We start from the raw sequence: 22,272 nt of genomic DNA on the forward strand, positions 1-22,272 counted from the left end.
CCGAAATCAAGTTGGGTTTGTGGACTTGACAACTTGCAGGAAGACCTGGTAGATCAAAAGAGAGTCAAACGATTCTACATGGTAAGTGAGGTAAGTCATTGGAGTAAAGTGATCTAGTGAGGATGAGTTCCGATTATAGACTTTAAGTGTTGGTCCAACTTAGATCCATTTTAGAAGTCTAAGCTGAGACCATGACTAGATCCTGTTCTTGGATAAATATGATCTAATTAATAATCACTTTATTTTAATTGTGATAACTCTATTTTGCAGGGTATATTTTGTTTTATAGATTAACTCTTTTTTGTAGGGTTTAAATGGTAAAAATCAGCCTCAGATGAACAATGTCCGAGGTATCTCGGAGGTGCACGGAGGCACCTCGGATCACTGCTTGGAGGCGCCCTGGACATGACGGAGGAGACGTCTCAGAGGTGCATTGGAGGCACCTCGGAGTGCATGGAGGCACTTCCCATGGATAAAGACTGCTAGTGTCAGGGTTGATCGAAGCCAAAGTTTATGAGATAATTTTTGAGGTTGGAGGCACCTTGGATGAGGTTAGAGGTGCCTTCAACACTTTAAAAGGGTCATTCGACCATCACTTTACACATAACTTGAAAACGAGTTCAAATGATCCTACTACTATTCTGAACGCACTGCTGCTCTGTTACGATGCTGCGACATCAACTCCAAGCATCAACTTCCATTTACTACGAGTCAGTATATTTTAATTTAAGTTGTTTATATGAGTGCATATCTTTTATACTTGCAAAAGGAAAGTGTAGGGTTATCACACATTCCTAGTTCATTATTTTGTATTTGATTACTCTATCGGGGGTTTACCGGTAGAGAAGTTAGTGGATTACCCATCAATAGGTCTAAGAGACCTAGGTCTTAGAGTAGGAGTCGCTTAAGGCTCCAAACCAAATAATCGATCAGTCTTTGTCTTTTCTCGTGTTTTATTTTCTTCCACTACGCATTTTGTTTTAAAGATTTAAAAAGATAAGTTTTAAATACACATAATTCACCCTGTCTCTCACTTGCCTCAATCCTAGAAGTAGCTCTTACATTCTTTAGTTCAAACAACATGGCATTATAACACTAGGTCCTTCAGTAGTAATGAAACTAACATTTTCTTAATCGTCTCTGGCTAGTGGGACCTAATGATAACCGTAGTATGCATCCAACATGTGTATCAGCTCATAGCCAGAGATTGAGTCCACCACTTGATCAATGCAGGACAAGAGATAGTAGTCCTTGGGGCATGCCTTGTTCAGATCTCGGAAGTCGATGCAGACTCACTATTTATTTCCTGGCTTAAACACCAGGACCATGTTGGCTAGCCAACTCGGGAACTATATTTCACGAATATATCCGGCCTCTAGTAGATTGTCCACCTCCGCCCGGATGATTCTATTCTGCTTGGCCCCAAAATCTTGCTTCCTCTGCTTGGCTGGTCGGGGGTCCAAACGGATGCGGAGCACATGTTCCATAACCGTTGGCAATATGCCAGTGATTTCCTTGGGAGTCCTGGTGAAGACGTCGTTATTGCGCGTTAGACACGTGATGAGCTCTACTTTAAGTTCTGGGATTAGGTCGGCTGCTATCTGGGTGGTGGCTTCCGACCAATCTGACTGAATCTGTACCTCCTCCTTTTCTTCATAGATCAGTGTCGGAGGTGCTTCGCAAATGGTGTTAACATCCATTCACTGACTTTTCCGAGCTATATCGACCTCGGTCGTGATGATATCAACATAGCACTTATGTGCCACTACTTCTATGGTGTAATTTGTTAATTATTTAATCAAATTGTGTCATTTTGCTTAACCTTTATTCAATACATCCAAATCAAAAAGATAAATTAGAAAGTAGTAGTTTAATCAGTCTAAAGGTTCTTTTCATACATCTTTTCTTGTCTCTCATTACACTCACTTGAGTCTACATGGAAATTTATTCAGTAGCTACGAATCATTCCAAGGATACAATTTTTTTGTATCCTTTTTGCGTGACCAGTGATAGAAACAGAATGCAGGATCTTTTGATTATCCACTACTCATGAGAGACTACACCTTTAGAACCACATCTTACGAGTCTTTCATGAGCTCATATGGTCACTAATTATATGTTGATCGAGTAGGAAATTTATGAGCACAAGAACAGCAGCCCAAACATCGTCGTCACTTACATATTCTTGAGGAGAATGGCTGATTCCCCCGCGGCATCGAACAAACAGCATCCCCACCTGCTTCAACACCAGCAAGGTTGAACAATAATATTGATTACAGAGATCGGTTAGTTATCTACGACCACAAAAATGACCTTGGTAAGATGAGACATCGCAATTGCATCGTGCCCTGCTCCGCTCATCAGTAGAGGCACTTCCCCATTGATTTTTCCTGGCAAATTCTTCATAGTTGAGTGAGCTGCTTGTTTGAGCTGTAGCCGTAGCTCGGAGTCACAATGCACTGCATCTGCATTATGCTGATGGAACTTCATGTCAACATAAGTTTCTTGACGTAACACAAATGAAACTAGGAATAACAAACCCAGTACCTTACTTTCGATGGTACAGTTAACCATCCGATGGTCACATATTTGGTAGATCTGATGCGAGAATTCTGATATTACAACTTCCTTTGCCACATCATCCATTGCTCGCACATCAACAGTGAAGTTTACCTGCATAAATCAAACATGGAAATGCAATAAATTGGTCCATTACAAGTGTGTTAACTGTAACTGAAGATTGTAACTTGCCTGGCTGGGAATGACATTGCTTGCACTTGGCCAGGCAGATATTTCCCCTACCGTGCAAACCAATCCTGAAAAGGATTCTTTACTGTAGTATCCACACTGTTCGTTGTAAGTGAAAACTCTATCAGGATATTTGCATAAACTCTCAAGATTTACAATAAGTTCAGCCGCTGCAGTCATTGGATCTTGGCGCATTAGCATTGGAACAGCCTGCATGCCCCTGAGAACCAGTTACTTTTACCTGAAAAATTAGATGTTCCCTCTGTTACTTGGCAGCTGAATTGAAGGATAAGTTTTCACACTTGAATTGAACATAAAAGGACAATTGATATGCATAGGGGATTTCTGGTGCATCATGCACAATTGATTAACCTTTGAGCCATCTCCAAAGTGATCTGTTCTTATTGAATAGTTGATTAACCAAAGTTTCATTTGACGAGTCAAATGAAAGAGTTGGATGAGGTCGAAATCAAACTTCTTCAGTAATTCATTAGCATTTAATGATATGTTTCATGTAAGACAAGCTACAATGATCTCAGATGGTTTAAATGAATACTGAAAGGTAAGTTAATCATAAAAGGGGTGTGCAACCAAAAGGTGCAAAAATAGTCGTAGTTCTAGCAGTATACACCAAAATAAGAAGGTGCCGACCAACTACAATTCATCCAAGCAGATTCTAGATTCTACAACAGATTGGTAATTAAGTAACAGTCGCGATACTAATAATCACTCTTACAAACTTATATGGTTCATTTCTGTATGTAAAGATATTAAGCTGCTCTATATGGACAAATCTTTCTCTGCCTACTTCATGTTAATTCCTTGAATTTGGGTTGTCCAACTGTTCATATCCCTTCAGACGTTTTATAGTTATTTCCTGTTGCTGTACAAGTGATTTTTCTGATCATAGAAGTTTTCAGCTTTGCCATGCAAGATATTCTGATATGGATGCACTTAGAAATCAGTCCACATTCTGAATATTGGTGACTTCTTTAAAGAAGATTTTGTCTTTCCCACTCACAATAAGAGCAGTTAACTTGAATGATTATGTTCACTGTACCATAGTTTGTAGTAAAGCAAATTGATATATTATAGAGACCTTTAACCGTGTTTGTCCAGCGATTCCTTGGACAATGCCAAGAGGATAGCCAAGAGATTCCAATACAGGACCTTGTTCAATATGCACCTGTGGTAACAAAATAGGAACACACGAGGCTTTTTCATCTAATGTCAGTCATACAAAAATGTCTTTAACAAACATAGGATATGATAGAAAATTAAGATCTTGTTAGCAAGAATATACCTCCACATAACCCCACACAGATTCTGGGTCATACTTGACCTGAAGGAGACTTCCAACACTACCTTCAAAAGAATTTTCTTTCAGCACATCTTGAATTGTGACACCACTGGATGTTTTGCACGATCATGAATTAGAAAAGTTTCAGATGAAGATGAAACTACTTGTAATTAAGAGAATTACTTTTTGTCAGATGTGTTCAACATCGGTGCAGGGAGCTGACCAGAAATAGCTGCACTGCCTAAAAAGGTAGACTGAAACCTTACACCCTCTTCATCACTGAATGCGATGATCTAGAATATTAACAAAGCAGTGAAACGTGACTTTTATTTTAGGTTCCATATCCATTAAGCCAGAATAAATATGATGCAAGTATAATAAAGATAGGGTATAGAGATATCAAGTGCACTGAACAATCAACATTGTTATTGTTTATTTCAAGCAATACAAATTCCATTACTGCCGACCAAGATTAATGAATTGACAGACACTGTTTCAAAGAAATCTTGTCTTCAAAGATTCTCTATTCTGATGTCCATATGACCTAGCGATTGGTAGATGAGCCAAATTCTTTCATTTTCTTAGAGGCTATAGGTTCAACCTCTCACATAATCAAAGCTTTTAAGATTTAACAAGGTGTTCAATTTAGTTGAAGTCGTAGTGGAGAAGATGGTATTATTCAGTTGCAAGAATAGATGCTATGATGCACCTTATGTGATATAATATAACAGATAAAAAAATTAAAATAGCCATAATTTGCATTTGAAAAACACACCACCTCAATCTCAGTATAGATATCAATCATCTGTAGGAAAATCAAAATAGAAGAACATATTACTCCAAGTGGTTTAGTGAAAAAAATAGCCAAGTAATTTTCAAAACTGATAAAACAAAGATCTTAGTCAACACACCATCACTCTGAAGTGGCAAAAAAAAGTTTTGACATGTTTCATTTGCTTATCAAAGACAATTGTTGGCAATGTAGACAGAAGCTTGCCGATCACAACGCATAATCGTAGAATCTATGATTAAAACCAAACTGTTCCAAGAGTACAAGTAGTCACTGATAATGAGCATTTTTATTGGTTATTTTGGATCTTAGACTTAGCATTTTTACCTTCTCACATATTTAATTTGATGTTTATATTATATTTTGTGAGTAGAAATTCATTTTGGATTTAATTGTAAATTTTCTATAAATTGTGGAATTTAATTGCATATTTTGATGTGGTTTTGTAGGAAATCAAAAGAGTCATGGATTAGGGTCGACCCGGATTGAATTTGGCCTTATTTAGAGGCTAAATGAGGGAGATCAAGATGAATTCATATGAACCGTTGATCCTGATCCAGTGAGATCCTGCTCCTTCACTCAGATCTAGTCATCCAGCCCTCCATCAAGATTTAAAGCGATCTGGACCGTTGATCTAGAGCTTAAGACATCAAAGGGTTTATCCAAGAAGTAGAGCTCCAATTCAAACCCAATCCAAAAGCCCAATTCCAAAAAGAGCAATGATATGCACAAGGAAAAAACCTCAATGAAAACCTCAAGGATAGACACATAATCTTCAAGCCTAATTTTAAAATCCAATTTCAATCCTTACTCTCATATTGGATCCGGATTTTTCATTTAACCTTAAATGCAAGATCCAAAACCCGAACCCATTAAGAAAACCCCTTTTCTCCTTCTCACCCGCACGGAACAGTGGATCCCATCTCCTCTCGGCGCGATTTCTTCTTCTCCACGGGCTAGGCCACGCAGTCCTCCCACACCGCACCTTTCTCTTCTTCCTTTCTTTCTCCGGCCGGCGGCTTCTCCTCTTCTATTCACTGCCGCCGGCCGGCCATCCACAATCCAGATTTCTTCTTCTCAGATTCCAGCGGCGAGCGACAGCAAGTTTTCTTCCCATGGCAGCAAGCTTCGGCAGCGATTCCAGTCATCCACCTCACCGGAGGGGTTCTCCGGTGTGAACTCCACCTTCCGGCTACTTTCTGGCAGCTTCACCACCCGGGGTTCAGGTGGCAGAGCAGGAGGCAGCGGCGGTGGTTCGTCTTCATCTCCGGCCAACTTCTAGCGAAGGGGTTCTTCGTTGGAAGATTCGTTCATCTACCTCGTTGTAGAAGCAGCAGTAACCAGCGGAGAAAGCGACTGTTCACTGATTTTTGGGGTTCCGGAGCCGGGCCCTTGTGTGACGGCAAGGGTAGTCATTGGATCGGTAATTGATGTTTGGATTGTGGTTGGAATTTTCTTAGTTTATTACTGTTGATTAGCTTAGTTTACTTATGTTGATGTTTTGTGGTTGAATGTTTGTGTTGAACTAGATTTTTCATGTTTAAATTGCACGTATTATGTTCAATTTGATTAATGCTCACAACGTGTTCGATCAAATGCTTCAACCAATAGTTAGATTTAATTTGATGCAATTTATTTTGTTTAATTCTTACTTTATCTTGTTCTTTTAATTTAGTTAAGTCCTAGTTTTGATTTAATGCAATTATGATAGATTAATTTAGGCTTTCATTATATTCTTAGTTTCTTTAATGCTTTACTTCATGGTATGTCCATTGATAGATAATCTTGTGTCGTAGTGTGACAATGCGATGTAGGAAAATCTTCAATGTTAGTTAGGATAGATATAGTTTCTTTATTTGCATTGTCTTTCATTATTTATATTAGATTTCATTTGATGCTTTGCTATTTCTTTCCTTAGTTTAATTGTATTGATGGTTAAACCATAACGTAGAGTGACAATGCGTTGTGGATTAATTGTTAGCACCTAGTTAGATTTCATTGCAGCATTAGATTAGTTTTCTATACTTGTTCAGCTTTTAATTTGTTAAATTTAGAATCAAAAACCTAAATCCCAATTTCATATTAAAAACCCTAAAAAAATAGAAATAACATACGATTCTAAGTTTATCATCCCATCGTTACTTTCGTTGACTGACGACCCGAGTCATTCCTATGCTACATTAATGTAGGAGGGGTTTGGTATTACATCATTTGATGCCCAATTCGCGACAAAATTGGGTCATAATCAAATTGGCGCCATTGCCGGGGAAAACTAGCAATGTGTGTTTAATTTTAGATTGATCATTGAGTGATTTTATTTGTTAGCATCTTGATTGATTTGATTGCTTATTTCTTTTTGTATTTTCATGTTGGTTTATTCTTAAATTTTTAAGTATTTTTATTGTTCATACTTTTATGTGTTTGAAACTTTATGCTCTGGAGTCTTCTAACATTGATTTCTAGTGTTATAGTGAAAAACAGGAGATTTCTTTAGCATGGATCCATACTTTCAGAATTTTGGAGGAGGAATGGAGAGTTATCAGTGTTTTCAGCCTGTGTATCAATTGTACCCAAACATGGATCAACAAAACAGGTATGAGTCATTTTCAAATGGTTTTAATGCTAATTGGGTGGATAATTCATGTTTCAAGTATGAAAGTGGACAAGGACAATTTTTTGAGTCATATCCAGCCTATCAGAATTCATATGGGTTCCAAGAAGTTTCAACAAATTTTATGCCGAATTTTTTTCAACAAAATGAACCTCAGATGGATGAGCCAACATAGAAACTCAACGAGATTATGCAACAAATGAATGAGCATCAAAAGCAGCAATTCTCAAGGATACAGAATATACAGAGTCAATTAGATCAGATTGCATCATCTATTCATCAGTTACAAACACAAAACGCCAATGAAGAGATGGATTATGGAGATCTTGTTAGGCCTGACACTGCATCTACTTCTTCATTTGATTCTTTAAGTACTTTTTATTGTTGTGATGATGTAGTTGAAAATATTTTTGATTCCACTAATGATGTTGTTCTAGATGTTGTGAATAATGCAAGAAGTGAAAATTTAATAATGCTTAATTAGTTGTGAAAACGTGATGAGGAGAAGTTTAATCATGATTAGGTGAGAATGGATATTATTTGATTTATTTGTGATCTTGTAAGCATTCAATTTGGAGTGTGAATTAAATGGAAAAGTTAAATTGATTTTGTTAACGTAATAACTTGATTGGAACCAATTTTAGAACTAACACACATTGACTAGTTAACCTTGGAAAAATACAACTTGGGACTCCTTACTACACGTATTTCATTTAGTTTATGTGAGTTTCAATCTTTATTAATTTGGAGCGCCTTGTGACATGCAAAAAGACCGACATCAAATTTTGGCGTCGTTGTCGGGGAAAGGTAGTGGTGTTTGGTAATCTTAGGATTGTTTTTCTATTTTCTCTCTTTTCTTGTTTCTATTTTTAGTGGTTGCAAAAATTCAAAAACATTGTTAGGGGCTTAATTATTTCATCTCTTGTATGCATGTGTGCTATCTTGTATATTTTCCTGTGTCTTTTGATTATCTTTGCATGAGTGTTTCAGGGAAGACCAGGAAGACCAGGAAATCTGTGTGTTATCAGTAGTTTCAGAGTTTCAGTGTGATCAGAACCTCAGATTTGATGAGTAAAATGGAGAACACTAAAAAGACTCTCAGAGAGCTTTGGGCACCAGATTTGTCAGTTGATTCATTCTGTATCAGATATTCTGATTTAGAGGCAAACTTCGAGTTATGGAAAATAGTACATCTATTACCGAAGTTTCATGGATTTTCTGGTGAAGATCCCAACAGACATTTGCATGATTTGGAGATGGTTTGTTCTTCATGGAACCCACTTGGAGTATCAGGAGATGATGTTACACTTAGAGCATTTCCATTTTCAGTAGCAGATTCAGCAAAAGATTGGTTGTATTGTCTCCCACCCAACTCTATCACCAGCTGGATCGAGATGAAAAAATTATTTCTGGCGAGGTTCTTTCCTGCTTCTAGGATTGCAGTTATTCGGAGGAGTATTTGTGGAATCCAACAATTCACAGGAGAACCGTTTCAAGATTATTGGGAGAGATTTAAAAGAATTGTTGCTTGTTGCCTTGAGCACCAGATAAGCGATCAACTTCTGATTATATACTTTTATGAGAGATTGTTTCCCATGGACAGGAGTATGGTTGATGCAGCTAGTGGAGGGGCTCTAGTTAACAAAACATCTACTCAGGCCAGAGAACTTATCGAGATTATGGCTACAAATTATCAGCAGTATGGGACTAGACCGATGATTACCGAAGATGTTCATTCCTTTGCCAGTGTATTCCCAACCAGAACCCAGTATCACCAGCCTGATCCTTAGTATTATCAGACTCATCAACGGGACAGGTATAATTTCGTTGCAGGATTCGGGTATAGGAACACACAATAAGGGAATTCTGATTGGTCCCAACATTATCAGTCATATCTTCAGCATCAGCCTAAGCAAGATTTTAGGGAGCATCTACAAAAATTATGTCAGCATCAAGAAACACAATTCCAGCCAAGAACACATTCATCGACACAGTTACAGTTGCTATCAGATCAATCTACTGCATCAATTTCTGAGGAGATGAATTATAGAGTTTGTGATATTCCTGACTCTGATTCTGCTACTCTGCATGATTCTTCTAGTATTTTGTATCGTGATGTTGTAGTTGATTCTGATTATGTTGTTGTAGATGATATTGTTGTTTCAGATGTTCTTGATGTTGCAGATGATATTGATGATGATGGAAGTGTAGGGGAGACCCAAGAATCGCTTCCAATGATTATTCTACCACCGGTTGAGCCTTTTATTGTACCTAGTGACGATGGAAGTGTAGGGGAAACTCAAGAATCACTTCTGTTGATTGAACCTAATCCAGAGCCAGCAACTTTATCTGATTGAGATGATGCCACATTCACTATACTAGAGTCTCCAGGTGCCTTTCAGGATGGTAAGGTTGATATTTCTTCTGAATCTTTAGGAAATACCATGGAGGTAGTTCATTTTGATTGTAGTGGGTGTGATACATCTCTTGATTCATGCTCTGTTACTTTTGATATTGTTTCTGATATATCTTACTCAGTATACGTGCAGGATTTGCATCCTCTTTTTATTTCACAGGAATTTTTCAGACATTTCATTTATAGTCAGTCATGTAAGGATGTAGTCTACCATTTGAGGAAAGCCCTAACACTTTATGCAATAATGAAGCTTCTGGAGTGAACACTCCAACTGAACCATCTTCGGCCACCGGAGAAAATTTTTAAGGAGGCGAAGGTGGAGGGAGCGATCCTCACTTCATCTACATTCATTCCATTTCCAGAATGGCTTCTGGAATTGAATTGACTTCGACCACCAGAATTTCAGGGGAGTCTATTCCATCTCACTTTTTCTTTTTCTTTTTGCTTGTACATATTGTCTTGCTTTATTTGCTTTTGCTTAGTAGTTCATTTTTAGTTTGCTTAGCCGATTTTCATAATAAATTCTCTATGCATTCTTTTTATCATTTTAGAAATTGTGAAAGCTAGTTAAATTTGATTGTCGAATTTGATGATTTATTGTCATGATTGGATTCTTGGATTACATGTTATTACAACTTGATGATGGATTTCATGTTGGTAGATTGAGATGATAATTTATTTTATATACGTAGTGAGGATATTTTTGAGCCTATTATTCCTATTGATGTGTGATGCACTTGTGGTTAATGCTACTCTAGAACTTGCTTAATTCTTTCAAGACCACATTATCATAGGTTTGCATGATTTTTATGAAAACTATCTCACTTTCTTTTATCCATTCCTTTTGTTATCACATTTGAATAAATTCATATCATTTGGTCATTTCATTCTTTTCTCTCCCCATTTACTTCCTTTTATTCTTCTTTAGGATGTGGATATTCTTGGATGTGCATGATGAGTATTTTGCTCGAGACGAACAAAACTTTAAGTGTGGGGGGGGAGAGAAATAGCTTAGTGGAATTTAAGAAAAGCATAGGTGAACCATGCTTGATTACCATAGGTAAACCATGCTTTATCTTTTTATTTGAGCTATTGATGATGTTGTATATTGATGCACAACGTGTTAAAAAAAAAGTAAAAAAATAAACAAATCAGAAAAAAAAGGGAAAAAAAGAAAAAGGAAAAAAAGCAAATGAAAAGAACAAAAAAGAACAGCAAAAAAAAAAAGCTTTAACATGTTGTGCCCTTTTGTATTTGTGTGTGGTAGAACTTTTTAGAGAGACAATCTTTATTATAGCAATATTTAGATTTTATTGTATATCATGAGTAGTGATTTTGATTGGAAAGCTATAGTAGAGGTTGTCTATATGTTTATTGGATTTATGGGAAAAACTTTGACATGTGTCATTTTTATTCATTTGTGGTAGAATTTTTGTGAGTGACAATTTTTACTTTAGCGATATTGAGATATTATTATATATCATGTGTAAATTTTTAGTGTGGAATGCTAGAGTAAAGATTGTTCATATTTTTATTGAGTTGTGGAAAGCTAGCTTGGGAGTTTGGATGAGATATATTTTTGGGCATTGTTTTCTTGTACTCATCTATGTAACATTCCAATATATTCATGTCTTCCACCAATAACTTGCTTTATCTTCTTCATCTCTTTTCTTATCCTATCATTTGCTTTGATTCATGTTTCCCTTATATTTCAAATAATACCTTCATTATTTTATTGTGCACTATTTATGTATATGGTGGTGAAGATTAGAAGAAGAGCAAGCATATGGTAGTACATTAATCATAAGTAGTTTGAGTGAGCTCCACTATTGCATTTATATGAGAAGAGAGCCATCATTGCTTTCCTTGTGAGGTTATTTTATTATCATTTTCAGTTTATTAATTATGGATTGAAATTATTATGTTTGTTAATTAATGTATGAATTGAATCCATAAACGCTTTGGTCATTTGAATTGGACAATCCTAGGTAACTCTCTTTTCATTATTTTCTATGTATGATTAAAAATTGTTAAGGGAATGCATTTTAGTTATCTTTCTTGTTTTATTTACTTTCTCGAGACGAGCAAGAATAAGTGTGAGGGAGTTGATAATGAGCATTTTTATTGGTTATTTTGGATCTTAGACTTAGCATTTTTACCTTCTCACATGCTTAATTTGGTGTTTATATTATATTTTGTGAGTAGAAATTCATTTTGGACTTAATTGTAAATTTTCTATAAATTATGGAATTTAATTGTATATTTTGATGTGGTTTTGTAGGAAATCAAAAAAGTCATGGATTAGAGTCGACACGGATTGAATTTGGCCTTATTTGGAGGCCAAATGAGGGAGATCAAGATGAATTAATATGGATCGTTGATCCTGATCCAGTGAGATCCTGCTCCTTCACTCAGATCTAGTCATCCAGCCCTCCATCAAGATTTAAAGCGATCTGGACCGTTGATCTAGAGCTTAAGGCATCCAAGGGTTCATCCAAGAAGTGGAGCTCCAATTCAAACCCAATCCAAAAGCCCAATTCCAAAAAACCCAATTTCAATCCTTACTCTCATATTGGATCCGGATTTTTCCTTTAACCTTAAATGCAAGATCCAAAACCCGAACCCATTAAGAAAACCCCTTTTCTCCTTCTCACCCGCACATAGGGATGGCAACGGGGCGGGGCGGGACGGGGGCGGGTTTGCCATTCCCATCCCTGCCCCGTTCTTATTTTTTCGGGTTTGGGGATTCCCCGAACCCGAACCCACGGGTTCGGGGATTCCCCATCCCCGCCCCATTTCTAAATTTAATTTATATTATTATTATTATTTAATAATAATTATTAATGATAATATTAATATCAATATCAATAATATTATTATTAATAATATTTTCAAAAATTTTAATATTAACATTCATATTATTATTTATTAATAATAATAATAATAATAATAATAATATTCGGGGTGGATTCGGGGATGGGGATAGTATTCCCATACCCGCCCCAAACCCGCCCCAAACCTGAAAAATCGAGGATCCCCATCCCCATTTCGGATTTTCCTTGCGGGGCCCCAAACCCGCGGGGAAAATTGTCATCCCTACCCACACGGAACAGTGGATCCCATCTCCTCTCGACGCGATTTCTTCTTCTCCACGGGCTAGGGCACGCAGTCCTCCCACACCGCACCTTTCTCTTCTTCCTTTCTTTCTCCGGCCGGCGGCTTCTCCTCTTCTATTCACTGCCGCCGGCCGGCCATCCACAATCCAGATTTCTTCTTCTCAGATTCCAGCGGCGAGCGACAGCAAATTTTCTTCCCATGGCAGCTAGCTTCGGCAGCGATTCCAGTCATCCACCTCACCGGAGGGGTTCTCCGGTGTGAACTCCACCTTCCGGCTACTTTCTGACAGCTTCACCACCCGGGGTTCAGGTGGCAGAGCAAGAGGCAGCGGCGGTGGTTCGTCTTCATCTCCGGCCAACTTCTAGCGAAGGGGTTCTTCATTGGAAGATTCGTTCATCTACCTCGTTGTCGAAGCAGCAGCAACCAGTGGAGAGAGCGACCGTTCACTGATTTTTGGGGGTTCCGGAGCCGGGCCCTTGTGTGACGGCAAGGGTAGTCATTGGATCGGTAGTTGATGTTTGGATTGTGGTTGGAATTTTCTTAGTTTATTACTGTTGATTAGCTTAGTTTACTTATGTTGATGTTTTGTGGTTGAATGTTTGTATTGAACTAGATTTTTCATGTTTAAATTGCACGTAATATGTTCAATTTGATTAATGCTCACAACGTGTTCCATCAAATGCTTCAACCAATAGTTAGATTTAATTTGATGCAATTTATTTTGTTTAATTCTTACTTTATCTTGTTCTTTTAATTTAGTTAAGTCCTAGCTTTGATTTAATGCAATTAGGATATATTAATTTAGGCTTTCATTATATTCTTAGTTTCTTTAATGCTTTACTTCATGTTATGTCCATTGATAGATAATCTTGTATCGTAGTGTGACAATGCGATCAATGGTTAGTTAGGATAGATATAATTTTCTTTATTTGCATTGTCTTTCATTATTTAGATTAGATTTCATTTGATGTTTTGCTATTTCTTTCCTTAGTTTAATTTTGTTGATGGTTATACCATAACGTAGAGTGACAATGCGTTGTGGATTAATTGTTAGCACCTAGTTAGGTTTCATTGCAGCATTAGATTAGTTTTCTATACTTGTTCTGCTTTTAATTTGTTAAATTTAGAATCAAAAACCTAAACCCCAATTCCATATTAAAAACCCTAAAAAAATAGAAATAACATACGATTCTAAGTTTACCATCCTATCGTTACTTTCATTGACTGACGACCCGAGTCATTCCTATGCTACATTAGTATAGGAGGGGTTTGGTATTACATCATTTGATGCCCAATTCGCGACAAAATTGGGTCGTAATCAGTCACACTAATAAGTTGGGTAATGGATGAGGTGGGAAAAGAAGTCTAAAAAGATATCAGAAGATGCCACCACTGATGTGAATGTAGTAGCAGAGCAACAAGACTTGGAGGTAGATGGTGCAGTTTAATATGGTTCATCCATAAGAGAAGCAACAACAACCAGGAAACAGAATGGCTATAATGATTACATGAAGGATACACAAAATGGCCTCAACCTTAGCAATCACTACATCCTCCTACAGCTATAAGATTAGAAGATTTGAATGTGCTAGGGGATGAGAGCCTATTTGTATAATCTTCCAACTATACATCTGGACAAATCACTCTCTAAATCTGGAGCGGTAGCATCAAAATGCAATTGATTGTCAGCAAGCTAAAAGAACCATCAAACTCCATAGGCAATTTGACAATTAGAAAGTCCTTTTGCTGTTTTTCTCATCTTCTAGCATTATTAATGAAGGGGTCATGACTCATAAGAATATTAATCCCATTTCCTCCAGCTTTACAGAATATTATTAATGCAACATGAAGAATAACAATCACACAAAAAGTGAACCACGAAGAGAAACATCATTAAACATGCAAAAAATACAAACTTGTCAGTCCAGGATGTACCAAAATCAAACCTGAATTTTGATATTGTCAAAAGTTTAAGTTAAGTCTTGTTGTGATCTGATAATTTGACTAAGTGTGCAGGCTATTTACTCAACCGGAAAAGCCCTAATCGTGTCTAGGAAGGGAAGTCTTAGCAGATCTTGGAATCCAGGTAGAAAGTTCAGGTGGGCCGAGGACCTGACACCTGACAGATTCGATGGGTCTGGAGGACCTGATATCGAGAGAAAGTCGTGGTGAGCTGATCCAATACTGAGCCAAAGTCCAAACAGGTATTGAGGACCTGAAGTTTGACAGGTAGGTTGAGGTAAGCAACTAGAGTGGAGCGATAGGGAGATCGTGTCCCGAGAATGGACAAATTCTAGGTCATTGATCCAATTGGAGAAACCGAGAGGTTCCCAAATTGAGATCAAGATAAGTTTTATTGTCTTTTCTTACTCATGCATTATTATACTGAGCTAACTCTATTTTGTAGGAGCATTTTTATACTTGTGAAACTAACTTTGTTTTACAAAAACTGATGGGATCAGTCGACCAAACCACATGATCGGTCGATCAAACCTAGCTGACTAAGCACAGAGTTCAGAGGGCATTTGGTATTCAAGGTGGATTGGTTGACCGATCCTAAGTATCGGTCAACTAAACCTAAATAGGAAGGCACAGGCGATTAGATCAGAGTCTCGAAAAAAAAAAAATCTAGAGGATCAGTCGACCGATCAAGTTTATCGGTCGACTAATCATTAAATGATCATTAATTGCGCGAAGATTCAATCTCAGGAAAGAAGGAAGGGAGCATGTTTCGTCGACTAATAGTGTGATTGATCAACCGAAATGATCAGTCAACCGAATAACTTTTCGCTCGATCGAACCTACCTTATAAAAGAACCTTGAGATCTGAGCTGACAAAACAACTTTTTTGTGTAACCCTCTGCTCGTGCTTCTGTTGTTCTACGCCTCAAATTTCACATGCAAGCTGCTACTCCGAGAAGTGTCGATGAGCTTCATCATCTATTCTTTGTCGACAGGGGCGGATTTACGTTAGGGCCCAAGGGGGCCACAGCCCCCCCCCCCCCCCCAATTTTTAAATAATATTATTTTTATATAGATTTTTTTTATTTTATTAATATATATATTATTTGGCCCCACTAGATTTAGTTGTGTATGCTTGGTCTAATGGTAAGATCATGTTTTCTTCAAACATGCTTCTCAAGTTAGAATCCTTGTTAGATTGAATTTTAATTTTTTTTTTCTCCTTTATATTCCACATTCTAACTAAATATATATTTCACATTCTAACTAAATATTTTTTTTTCTTTATATTTCACATTCTAACTAAATATATAGTAAGTTTGGAAAGATCATTATAATATAATATATTTAATTAAATATATAATATTCATGGAAATTTGAAGAGATCATTATAATATAATATGTTTAATAATTATTTTCGTTATTTAATATTCGGCCTCGTCATTTAATATACGGCCTCCCCAGATCTAAAATCCTAGATCCGTCCCTGTTTGTCGATATACTTTACATTCTAGTTTACATTATTTACAAGAAGATAGTAGTGTGTTATTATCATTCTTTTCATTATACGAATTGTTTCTTTCTGAAGGTTTCTGAAAGAAGAATTATAGTGAATTTTCCAATGGTGCGATCAAGGATCGCGGGTCTTGGAGTAGGAGTCGACATAAGTTTTGAACCAAGTAACTAAACGAGTCACTTACATTGCTTTTATTTTTCTATTCCGCTACTTTGCTAAAAGATAAAAGTTTACTAAAAACGAATGATATCCCCCCCTCCTATCGTTTCTTTTCGATCCTTCAAAACTCACATAGAAATCCTAGAGGCAAAGGATGCATATCTTTGGAATTCTTCCTTCAATATCTCTGGAAGTACTTTTCCAATTCACAATTGTAATTTCGTTCCAGGCTAGGGTTCTGATACCCAGCTGGAATGAAATTATATTGGTATGGTGCCCACAGTATGGACACATGGTGCTAGTGGAACCAATGACAAATAGAAATGGAGCTTTTTTAGGCAATGATGAAGTTAAGGAGGACATGGGTGAGAATGGCATCGAACTAGTGATGAGGTGGAGGACCTGGAGGTTGTCTCGAGCAATGACAAAATCAAAGGCTGCAACCTCTACATGGGCAAGGACAATGTTGAGTGGGTTGGATTGTAATGGAGTGGTCTCGGAGTGATCACAGGGATGATACCCACTTTGGTTACATAAGAGTGGTGGCCACAAGAATGATTTCCACTCAAAAGTGGTTGTCATTGTGAACCTTGCATCCTTTGGAACGAAGATATGATTGCAAACCAACAAGTCTTCAAACAATTGATGGAACCTTGTCGGCTGTGTAGTGAGAATACCGAATATTCTATCGTGTTAATGAATGGAACAAAAAGTTCGGTCTATGCCAATAGAAACCAAATCAAATTTAAAATCAACATGCAAAGAAAGGATGATGAGTTAAATTTAAAACCAATATACATCATCTATGCTATATATATATATATATATATATATATATATATATATATATATATATATAGGGCAAAGGGTCGTCCGGTACACGAAACTCCCGTCAATATAGATCTATGCTATATATATATATATATATATATATATATATATATATAGGGCAAAGCACGAAACTCCCGTCAATATAGATCTCGAAGAAGGGTATATTATACGCAAGAGACTATTTCTGAGACTCGAAACCATGACCTTTAGGTCACACGACAACAACTTTACCGTTGCGCCAAAGTTTCACTTTAAATATAACTGTGAATAGATGATAGAAAAGATGATTAGTTATGAAGAGAATATGGTGAACTTTTCAGCTTGTGTACTATTTCATTCTATTGGTTTAAAACGCATGCCCCATAACTGAATAGTTTATAACAGAGACAAAGAAACTGCAAAGAAAGCTACACTGACCTTAACTGGCCTCTTGAGTTTGAGCGATTTTCCACTGATCTTTAAGGCTTTCAAAGCAGAGATTGCAGATATAATACCCAATGATCCATCAAATTTTCCAGCATCAACCACAGTGTCCTGTTTCGGCAACCAAATCCTATAAAGGTGACCTTTGTTCACAAAACTCAAAAACACAAACGAAAAAGAAATTTTCATGAAGGCTTACAAAGTGAGACCCAATTAATAAGGTCCTTTCACTTTTATTAACACTCTCAATTCGTCCATGTATATTTCCCATTTGATCAACCCACCTAAATGTCAAGACCATGTAAGTCAGACGCTCAAATAATAAAAATACGATGCCGAGAAAACAGATCAGAGAATACGTTCTCAATCCAGCATCTTGCATCCATTTTATTATTAGTTCTGCAGCCCTCATTGAAGCTGGACTTGGGAACGTCCTCTCAAGATATCCATCAGCGTCAGATATCTGGTCAAAAGAATAACTTTTTGGTATTAAATCATTTCTCAAAATGGATCCAATATAACAACTGAAGTAACCACATATTCAAATCAACCATGAAACCAATATAACTATTGACATCAATATGAAAAATTAGCTAGGACACAAATAGCACAAAAGAATCGACACAAGAACTCCCTGTTTGGAATTTGCAACTAGAACAAGAACATTTCATAATTCTTTTAATGTATTGTATTGCCAGCATTGTATTGCCAGCACGCGAGGAACACTTTGTTATCAGTATTATTAATCAATTTCCGATTTACTTGGCCAGTGGAAAACTTCTGTGGCAGGGCCGGTCGCCGAGGTTCGATAATATCGGGTTCATTTTTTTTCTAACAATGACTTCTACTACTGCGGTCAGCTCGCATCACATTTTTCATAGACCATTATACAAACAAACCTTTTGGACAAATCTTCTTTCTAGTACTTTGCATTCAAAATGCATCTAACATTATCGAAGACTAAGAAAAAGGAAGCTAACGCACCTCCGCGAGCTGATTGATCCTTTCGATCACTTCGTCCCTAAGAATCTCACCGAACAACTCACTCCCTTCGTCTCCAATCCTCTCCGCGTCCAAACCTTGCATTACTCCAAACAAACAGCGACAAAGTCAGTTTAAAACGAACGGAAAATGCAACAAAACAAATCGCCAACAGAAAAAAATAATCGATTACCTGCCACAATAACAAGCACTAGGGCAATGAACAGCAGCAAGATCGGCGCATCTTCTCGATGAAAGGGAGCCATCCGACCTCCTCCCTGGCTCCGCCGATCCACACGCTGCTGGCTTGCAATGGGCAAAGCGGTTCATGTCCTCTTTAACTACTAGCCAAGAACTAAAGCGTCCGTTGCTCCTGCGGATCAGCTCACTATCTGAAACCGTTACGAATATGGTAAATACCAGCCGTCAGATCAAAGGACCTGTTTCTTGCGTCCCGTTAGATGTTGGATGTCAGGTGTGTGGAGGCAATCCTCGGCTGAGATCAAAAATTGAGCCCAGTGGGAATTCGTACGATAATCGTGAAAGGGGCCCACGTCAGTGAATAAGACATGGGCAGGTCGCAGAAGAGCTGAGTAGTTTAATTAACTAATTTAATCTAATGAGATTAAATCTAATGAGCCCAGTGTTGGGCAGGATGACTGTCTTTTTTTTTTCTTAAACACTAATCTAATCTAATGAGATTGTGTTGGGCGCCCTGTTCTATTAAATTATCTTTAAATGCCCGGGGCACTTCTCTTTGTATTGTTGTATGAGTTGTGTGAAATTCATCCGCCCATTTATTCATTCATTCATTTCTACGTAAATTTGAACCTTCATAAATCTATAAAAAGAAAATTCAAAATGAGAAACAGATTTGGATAAATCCTTTGTTATTATTATTTTTTTAAATATATATAACAATTTTAATTAAAATTATTATATAGATCTATACAGGTTTAAATTTAAACAAGTATTTTATTATACTATGATTTTATTTTTTTAATGTTAATCAGTTTAAATTATGTACTCTTAGATCTATTGTTTGAGTGCTATATGAGGCCATAATTAATAATTTTACTCAAAATTACTACATCGACTTAAATTAATTCAATTTTAAAAATAGCCCCACTACTGTCTAATCCAATTTTACTTAGTAACGGATTTATTAGTTTAATTAGACAGGTGTAGAAAGCATGCTAAAAGAAAATTTGATAAAACACCATACTAACAAATGTCCTCCTCATGAAAAATTATAAAAAAAAACCTTTTAAGATTAATAAAAGAGGAACCTTATTTTAATTTTTACCGCTAAATACTTTATGTTAATTAATTAATTACATAAAGTTGTTGATTAAGTTGGTACGCAACGCAAGCATGCATTGGATTGCATATTTGCATGAAGGAGTTGTATTGGGTAGTACGTCGAGTACAAAACTTTCATGTTTTTATTTAATTAATAAGGTCCCGTGGTAGATAATTTAGTTAATACTAGTCTCTGATTTACGTGGAGTTCACCATCTTAATTATACTATTAGATGCCAACTCATAGTTTACTAGCGTAACACTACAACAATATATAGAGCAAATTGCTTTCCCCTCCTCCCCCAGGTCAACGCACACCCCCCTTCACCTCCCCTCTCTCTCCCGTCAAAAGACGCATGTAACCTCCTTTTCATTTTTCTGTTTTTTTTTTTAATTTTTTAATTTTATTTTTAATTTTTTTAATTCATACTTATATATTCATACTTACATATTTTTTATTTTTTATTTTTTATTTTTAATTAATTTTAATTTTAATTTTTTTATTCATACTTATATATTTTTAAATTTTTATTTAGTTTTATTTTTAAAATTAATTTTATTTTTAATTTTTTTTCATTCATACTTATATATTTTAAAATTTTTATTTAATTTATATATTTTAAAATCTTTATTTAGTTTAAAGGTTTAATCAATTTTATTTATTATTTTTCATTAATACTTATATATATTTTTAATTTTATTTAGTTTTATTTAATTTTATTTTTTAATTAATTTTCTTTATTATTTTTTCATTAATACTTATATTTTTAATTTTATTTAATTTTTATTTAGTTTTATTTTTAATTAATTTTATTTATTATGTTTTTAATTTTTTAATATTTATTTAGTTTTATTTCTTTAATCAATTTTGTTTATTATTTTTTTATCAAAATTTTTAATTTTTTTTATTTTATATAATTTTTAAATTACTCCCTTCCTTTAAATTACATTCCTAATTTGACACTTAAATTACCCGCATCCAACTATTAACACATGTCATAATCTTCTCTCCCTTTAAATCACCCCTCCCTCCAACCATTGACATATAACACATGTCAAAATCTCTCACCCTCTTTAAATTACCCATCCTCCAACCATTGACACCTGTCAAAATACTTCCTCCATTTAAATTCGTCATTCTCCAACCATTGACATCTGTCAAAACACCCCCTCCCTTTAAATTACCCCTCTTCAATGTTTGACATATGTCAGAACCTCCCCTCCCTTTAAATTATCCCACTTCTAACCCTTGACACATGTCAAAATCTTTTATCCCTTTAAATGACTCCCCTTCCAACCCTTGACACATGTCAAAATCTCTCATCACTTTAAATGACCCCCTTTCAACCCTTGACATATAAACATATAAAAAAATTATTGAAAAAATAAAACTGATAAAAAATTGATAAAGAAATTGATTAAAAAAATTAATAAAAAAATAAAATTTTAAAAAATCAATTGAAAAAATATAAGTATTATGAAAAAATTAATTAATTAATTTAATTAAAAAATAAAATCTAAATAAAATTTATATAAAATTGAAAAATAAAGTATTGATAAAAAATAATAAATCAAATTAATTAAAAAAAATAAAAACTAAATAAAATTTATATAAAATTGGAAAATAAAGTATTGATAAAAAATAATAAATTAAATTAATTAAAAAAAATAAAATTAAATAAAATTAAATAAAATTAAAAATATAATTGTATGAGAGTTAATTTTAAATAAAATTAATTAAAAAATTAAAATTAAATGAGAATTAAATGAAATAAAAAACAAAAAAACAAAAAAAACAAAAAGGAGGTTACATGCGTCTTTTGGCAGGGAGAGAAGGGAGGTGGAGGGGGTGTGCGTTGACCGGGAGGGGGGAAAAACAGCTCTCTATATATATCAACAACATATTTAATTAGTTGTTGGGTGACGAAGCATCAACCCATGAATTTCGCCGAATTCTATTTTTTATGTAAATTGTTAACTTTTGGTATAGGTACCAAAATTTATTTTATTTTTTAGTTGGTATAATGTATCTAATTATTTGAATCGATTAATTTTGAATGTGATTAATTTGATCTTACGAAAACCCTAAAATTTTTTACCAGCCACCATCCTGTGA

The 22,272-nt window shown here is 35.6% G+C and overlaps 1 pseudogene; it reads right to left on the minus strand.

The window, feature by feature from the left end:
- Positions 1–1,896: 1,896 nt before the first annotated feature.
- Positions 1,897–19,162, minus strand: LOC122021180 (annotated as a pseudogene).
- Between the last annotated feature and the right edge of the window lie 3,110 nt (positions 19,163–22,272).

Source organism: Zingiber officinale, chromosome 9A (assembly GCF_018446385.1).
Source record: "Zingiber officinale cultivar Zhangliang chromosome 9A, Zo_v1.1, whole genome shotgun sequence".
In the NCBI taxonomy this organism is placed as follows: Eukaryota; Viridiplantae; Streptophyta; class Magnoliopsida; order Zingiberales; family Zingiberaceae; genus Zingiber; species Zingiber officinale.